We start from the raw sequence: 7664 nt of genomic DNA, 5'->3' as shown, positions 1-7664 counted from the left end.
CTTATGAAAATAGACCTTCTCAAGGATATAAAAAAATATGTACAATGAAGACTATAAAACATTGAGAGAAAATTAGATTAAGCCCTTGTTTGGGGCTAAAGAGAATTATTGTCTATTTTTCAAATTTCTCCAAAATGATCCAGACTCACTACAATCTCAGTCAAAATATTAGCAAGACTTTTTTTTTTTTTTAGAAATTTATAAATGTATTCTAATTTTCATATAAAAAGAACTGAGAATAGCCCAGGGCTGACTTCAAACTGCATTATAAGGCTGTGGTAACAACCACTGGGGGGTTGTCCGGTTTGACTCCGAGAGCCCAGTGTGGCCATAAGCACATGATAAGGGTCGGGAGGAGCAGAGAGGAGCAGGACAAGTGGCCACAGAAGAGATTGCGAGCGACTAGGGAAGAATCATGAGGCCAAGAACACAGGAGGCACTCTGGAAAAGGCAGGGGGACAGGTCCCTGCTACAGCCGCTAAAACAAATCAGCCTCATTGGTGCCTTGCATTAGCCCACCAGAACGGGGTTTTGGACTCCCAGTCTTCAGAACTATAACACAATCCACTCGTGTTGCTTAAGCCACTAAACTTAGAATAATTTACTTTGGCAATGAGATAGCGGTTGAAGTGATTGCAAAGAGGCATCAGAGGCTGGAGGTGGCGGCCGTCCGAGTTGCCAGGACTCTGACGACAGATAGCCCCACGGGTGTACACACACGTCAGAAATGCACTCGTTAAGTCTGTCTTATTGGTTGGTACATCCCAACTTACACCTCAACAAATTGTCTAAAGACAATGTATATATTTATACATAATAGATAGAGGATAGGCAGACAGATAGGCAAAAGTACATATGTGCTCCTACATTTTCTTCTGAAATTTTATGATAATTTTAAGTCTTTACCTGAAATTAATGATTGTGAAGGATATAATGTAAAAAGTTGTTTCTATATTCCCCATAAGAATAATTAATTTGCCTAGTGCCATTTATTGAATATTTACATCAATAAATCTGTTCATTTATTATAGCAACAAAAGTATACAATGCCTAGCAATAAATCTATACAGCTAAATGTGTAAGATTTTTATGGGAAATTTATGCATTTTTATTTAAAGCTATTAAATAAGACAAATGAATGTAGAAATACAATAACAGAAAGAAATATCATTCCCCAAAAGTTTACTTATAAATTTAAGTATGCTGTCAATGAAAATCTTACCAGGTGAAGAGGAGACTCACCACTTGCAGAGACTGCGTGCACATTCAGAAAATCACCTATTGGTGAAATTATTAAGGCCACTCCGTGGAGTTAAAAGGGAGGTTTATTTTGTGGGGTAACTTATAAGTGAAGGGATAGTTTACAGGGTCCGGGAAAGGCAGTCCGGCAGTGTTCTCTGGAGAACTCTGCTCGGTCTACCTCCAGTGTCCAGGGTCCAGGAACCAAGAGAGCCGGCGCATCTGGATTTCGGGTCTTCAGAGTCCTCCCTTGGCCCCGCCTTGAAGGTGTGACAGTTACCGAAGCCTCAATGGGGGTTGGGACTTCCAGAACGAAGCTGGAATGGCTGCCCACTACAGTCACCCAGGAAAGAGGTGGAAATACAGTGTTTGATGTACTAGCCAATAAAAAAATAAGAGCAATTTGTTATTTTTAGGGGGAAATAAAAACAGATCTTTGCAGTACCACCGTTTATTGAAGTGTGTGTTGTGTGTGTGTGGTCTCTCTGTGTATATTGTGTATCTGTATCTCTGCATATGTGGTGTGTGTCTGTGTGTTGTGCATGTTTTGTGTGTGTTATGTATGTATGACTGTGTGCTGTTTGTGTGTGTGTGTATGTATTTCTACATATGTGGGGTGTATGGTCTCTCTGTGTCTGTGTTGTGTGTATGTGTATGCCCATATCTCTGCATGTGAGAAGTGTGTATCTCTGTGTGCATTTTGAGTGTTATGTGCATTGTCTTTGTGTGTGTGTGTGTGTGTGTGTGTGTGTGTGTGTGTGTGTGTGTATGCCTCTGTGTATGTGTTTTTGTATCTCTGCACGTATGGGGTATGTGTCTCTCTATATGCCTTGTGTGTGTGTGTGTTGTGTTGTATGTGCATGTCTGTGTGTGTGCCTGTGTCTGTGTGCATGCAGAAACGAATCCTATTTACACACACACACACACACACACACACACACACACACACACACACTTAGTAAGCTTGGCCTTTTGCTAGGTGCTGTGGATCCAGAAATAAGTAACAGTGAAATAGCTCAGTTCAGTGAGTAAAAGTATTTTCAGCACAAGCCTTATGATCTGAGTTTCATCCCCATGACCCACCATGGAAGGAGAAAACCAACTCACCAAAATTGTTCTCTGACCTCCACATACCTGTACTCACACACACACACATATCATGCATGTACAAACACATCCACACTAATAATAATATAATAATAATAACTAATAATAATAATAACTAATAAATAGTTTAAAGTCATTTCCACAAAAGGCATCCAGATTGGGGAGCTATGAACAGTGGGAGGTCTGAGAAGAACGGACTCGCATAGGCTCACAGATTTGCTTTGTCATGGGGCGTTGACAGGGATTAAGAGGTGTGGCCCCATTGCCGTAGATGTGGCCTTGTTGGGGGACATATGTCACTGGGGATGGCTTTGGAGTTTCAGGTGCTCAGTCCAGCCAGACCCAATGTCTCTCTCCTTCCTGCTGCCTGTGGATCCAGATGTAGAACTCTTCTCCAGAACCACATCTGCCTGTGTGCCACCATGCTTCCCACCATGATGACAATGGACTAAACCTCTGAACTGTAAGCCAGCTCCAATTAAAAGCTTTCTTTTCTAAGAGTTGCCTTGGCCGTGAGCCTAGCCTTTAACGGCTGAGCCATCTCTCCATCCCAGCTGGATCAAGAACAGAGAGGGAGAACAAGGAATAGGAGACCATGGTAAATGAAGACCACATGAGAAAAGGAAGAAACAAAGTGCTAAAGAGGTCCACAGAAATCCACAAAGATAACCCCTTTGTCCTTACTTATATTGCTGACTTAATTCACAACTTTATGAGGAGTTTATGAAACTCAAGCCTGTTCTAGTATTTACCAATAGGGTTAACTGTCTTGTTAGAAAACCAAAATTATTTCTTGGTAAAAATAAGTTTAATAAGGATTTTAATACTACTAGAGTAGATATAAATTGATTATCCTAAGATGTGGAAAGGAAAATTGGCCAGTAACCAAGAAACATTTCTCCATTTTAATGCTGTATGCATTTTTACAAACATTTAGCACATTTTTATCCCAGACATGGCATTTTGAAATTCATGAAGACCAGCTGAGGAGTTGTGTTGCACACCTTCAATCCCAGCACTCTGAAGACAGAGGCAGGTGGATCTCTGAGTTTGAGGCCAGCCTGGTCTACAGAGCGAGTTCTAGGACAGCCTGGGCTACACAGAGAAACCCTGTCTTGGGGGGAAAAAAGAAAGAAAAAGGAAAAACTCCAAAGACCAATTTTAGCTCCCTTCCCTTCTCCTCCCCTTTCTTCCTCTCCTTTTCTCCCCTCCCCTCTTTCTTCCCCCTTCTCTCCCCTCTCTTCTCCTCCCCTCTCCTCTCCTTTCTCCTCTTCTCTCCTATGTCTCTCTCTGTACCAGAACAATTTCATCTGTTGCAATGCATAAAATGGTCAAAATAAACTGAACATCGTCAGCATCTTTGAATCCTGTCACTTGTGTATTCATTGTTGCACATCACAGGGAAATATTTGAAGAAATATGACGTATCATAAAGAATAGCTATTTACAACTGACCACAGGTGTTAAATTTCCCTTTAACTGGTGTTTTTCCCCTTTGTTTAAACATTCACAAACCTAGAGAAGCTTCAATAGTTTCTGTATTTTTAATGCCAAATCCATGAATGTGTTGCTTGCATTAGACTGAAGTTCGAATTTTAACTACTTTGAAAAAGACTTGCTATGTTGTTTTATAGTTCAAACTAGATTGCCATACACAAGCAAGCATGGATTTTAAAACAAGTACAGCAACGGCACTGATCATACTGACATCAATAGTTAATGCGAGTATTATAATCGAGGCTTATAGACACAGAAATGTTTACATAAATTCATTCATCCATTGAGGTACCGATTATTTTCATTTGTTCACCAGAAATGCATCTGATAAATGTCTAGTTAGATCTTCATTGCCAGCTTAGACTCACTGAGTCTTTTTCGCAGTGATTTTCATGGCACCTGAACAAGTATTACAGCAAGAGTAGTAATTTTGCTCTTGACTGTGAACCTCAACCAATTCCTGTTGAAATGCAGATTCCTGGGCTACCTTCTACCTGTCTTTGTTATAACTGCTCTGCATGTGGTGCATAGAAAGTCCAGGTGTTTCTCTGGATGGTTCTCCAAGATCTCAAGTTTGAGCCTCGCTGTTATGGTTCCTCACTCTTAAGACTCTCTCTTTTGGTCCTCATGGCCTCCATTTCTATTTCATTCTTCTCCATCACCTCAGTATTTTGAATAGTCAACCTACAACCAAGAAGGAGGCATAATAGCAGTCTACGGATTTGACATTGGCTGTGACAGACCTTACTCCTCACCTGTTCTTCTCTATTTCTTATTGTTGAAAGGTAACTCTTTCAACACTGTACCTCTGAAACTACCAAAATGTGTGACTGCCCATGGTGCCATATGTCTGAGTCACCTGACTTTACCTGTTCACCAAGTTAGAACACTGGTGAACATCTTATGTACGTGATGAAGGAGAGGCAGAGGAGAGGGAAGAGAAGGGAGAAGGGGGAAGTGAAGAAAAAAGGAAAGAAAGAAAGAGAGAGAGAGAAAGAGAGAGAGAAAGAGAGAGAGAAAGAGAGAGAGAAAGAAAGAAAGAAAGAAAGAAAGAAAGAAAGAAAGAAAGAAAGAAAGAAAGAAAGAAAGAAAGAAAGAAAGAAAGAGAAACAAAGGGATGGAGGAGAGGGGAGGGGAGGAAGGGGAGAGGAGAGGGAAGGAGAGGGGAGGAGAGGGGAGGAAGGGAAGAGGGGAGGAGAAGGGAGAGGAGGAGAGGGAGGAAGCAACTGCAGATATAAGGGGAAGCGAGAGGACTGGAGAGCCAAAACTGGTCTTCAGGAATTGAAAATTCCAGATCTGTGATAAAACTACATTTGATGTACATAACAACAAAGAATTAAGGAAAGAATGCAATACCCAAAACACACGCTACATAAAAACAAACACACGTGTATTTTATAATCAGAATGCACGCTTCTCTTCCTCAGAAAAACCTCTTAACAGAAAAAAAAAAGAGAGAAACTAAATAAATGGGCAAAAGAGTCAAACGCAATAACTCCAATTATTCACGGTTAATAAATGAATGCATGAAAAGAGGGTTGGCATCGTTAGTGGCCAGAAAGTTAAAATGTAAAACCACACCTATTGGAATGGGGAAAATGGAAGGATGAATCACACCCATTATTAATAAGGGACATGGAGAATCTGACACCCTCAGCCATTGCTAGTGACAATAAAATAGCACAACCTCTTTGGAAAATAGTGTCTTAAAATATGCATAAATACAATGACCCAGACACTCTGCTCTAAGATAAATAAAAATCACATGAAAACTTGTGTACAAATATCCACAATAACTCCAAGCTGGATACAACTCAAAGGTTTAAGAACAGGTGAAAAGACCAATTAATCAAATGAATGATAAATGCATGTATCTTAATACCCCCCACCAACAAAAGCCAACGAACTGTTGATTAGTACAGAATGCATGTTTTTCTCAAAACTGCCTTCAGTGAAAGAAGCTAGCTTATAAAAGGCTCATCACAGACACTCCTGTGCATATAGAAATCTACAAAGCACAGATTGATCTGCAGTGACAGAAAGCAGGTCAGCTGTAGCCTGGGGACCAGAGGTGGAGGGAAGAGGACACCCGGGAGACAGCAGGAAGGGGCACGCAGAAGCATTTGAGAGTGATAACCGTGTTCATTATCTTCATTCTGATGATGGAGTTATCAAGTGGGTGCAGATGTCAAAAGTTAGCAAATTATGTACTTCACACATATACCACTAATCATACATCAATTAGAATGTAACGAGGTTGGCCAAAATTAAATGACGGGCAGAGCACAGCAACCTATGAAGAGACCTGAAGCGGCAGGAGAAAACTCCGTTCCAGCCGCCATGCCTTCCCTGCTCTTACGCACCGTGCCCTATGAAATTGTGAAGCAAGACACATTTCCCCCAAGTTGCTGAAGTTGCTTCTGTCAGCACCTGTGGCAATGGGAACAGTGACTGTATGCTCACCTGAGGCCCTTATTTAATCTTTCAGTTCCATCAGGTTAAGGGACAGGTTTCACTGATCTCCGTGGTTTGGGGGGTCCCTTAATTACTACTATGCCTTGTTCGGGCAGGTTATATACTGATTAAAAGTGGACAGAATGGATCATAAAATGTACCCCCAAATGACTTCAAATCCATATTTGCATTTCTGCCTCGCCCCAAATCAAGTCTAATTGCTGTGGGCCGTACTGCTTTGTCTGCCTTCTTCCCAGTTTCTGACGAACACATAGCATGTGGAGAAGCATCTTGGGTAAAAATGCTGCAGCTCAAAAAGCAGAGGCTGAGACCTGCTGCAAAGGAACCCACTGGGCGCGGGGGAGCTTTGGGGCCCACGTTATCCTGCAGAAAACCTGCCTGTTTCTTCTCGTGGTTAGACAGTGAAAACCCACCTGCTCAGCCTGAGCAACTGTTTTGATCAATAATTAAGTAACTTTAAGGTCCCGATCTATACAAACTTATCAATATTTTCACTGAAAAGGAATCGATACAGAAAGAGGGAAGCATCCAACTAAACCCTTTTAATGGCCATGTTTTGGCTGTGAGAAGTAAATGAATTGATTATGTGAGTAGCCAATATCGGCCTGCCAATGTGATCCTTTTCTCACTTTTACAAACATTCCCACCAACCCAGTCTAACATTCTCCCTTGGCATCACATTACCTTGATAAAGCTCTGTTCTCCATGCTCTCTGCTCAGGAGGGGGCATTCTCTTCTATCAAGAGAAAGAAAGCTGCAGAGTTAGTTATTGGTAACTATTTCCAGACATCACATTAGTTCTTGAGCCACTTAATGCTAACACAACTTCATAAGAGAGGTATCGCCATTCATTTCCATCATACACAAAAGAAAAAGACTTTGAAAATGTTAAATACTCATCCCCGAATCACAATAGCTAGCAAGAGTTAGAGCCGTGACATTAACCCCGTTCAAATTTCTTTGCCAGATTCAACTTACCATAATACACATGCTAATTAATATCACCCAGTGTGCCCTTCAGGCCACAGTGAGCCCTGTTGCTAATGCCTAGACAGTGCTCAAAGCACAGTGGTGGACTTTGGGCTCTCAATAAGAGAGCCTATCTTGCTGTCCAGGGAATCAGTGTAGAGGCTACTTTGTCAAATGTCAACATTGCTCAGAAAAGTTGCAGAGATTTTTCCTGAGTATCCAGAGAAGACACCAGCTGTATAACAGAACTGGGCTTGCACTGAAACTTCAGCTCAACTGTTTCCTGGCTATATACTTTGGGGTGGGTTATTTATTCTCTGTGGGTTTCTGTATGGTTTCATATTGAAAATAATAAATGTGTGTTTTGTCAGGTATGA

General features: G+C 41.3%; 1 long non-coding RNA gene across 1 annotated transcript; it reads right to left on the bottom strand.

The window, feature by feature from the left end:
- Positions 1-1307: 1307 nt before the first annotated feature.
- On the bottom strand, positions 1308-7393 carry LOC121832639 (uncharacterized). Its single transcript, XR_013043082.1, has 3 exons — positions 7297-7393; positions 7003-7054; positions 1308-1572 (listed from the first exon to the last, which is right to left on the bottom strand). It is a non-coding gene; the product is annotated as an uncharacterized LOC121832639 (long non-coding RNA).
- Positions 7394-7664: the final 271 nt, after the last annotated feature.

Source organism: Peromyscus maniculatus, chromosome 10 (assembly GCF_049852395.1).
Source record: "Peromyscus maniculatus bairdii isolate BWxNUB_F1_BW_parent chromosome 10, HU_Pman_BW_mat_3.1, whole genome shotgun sequence".
In the NCBI taxonomy this organism is placed as follows: Eukaryota; Metazoa; Chordata; class Mammalia; order Rodentia; family Cricetidae; genus Peromyscus; species Peromyscus maniculatus.
Note: the sequence above shows the minus strand (reverse complement) of the source record. Positions and strands in the feature narration are given on the sequence as shown.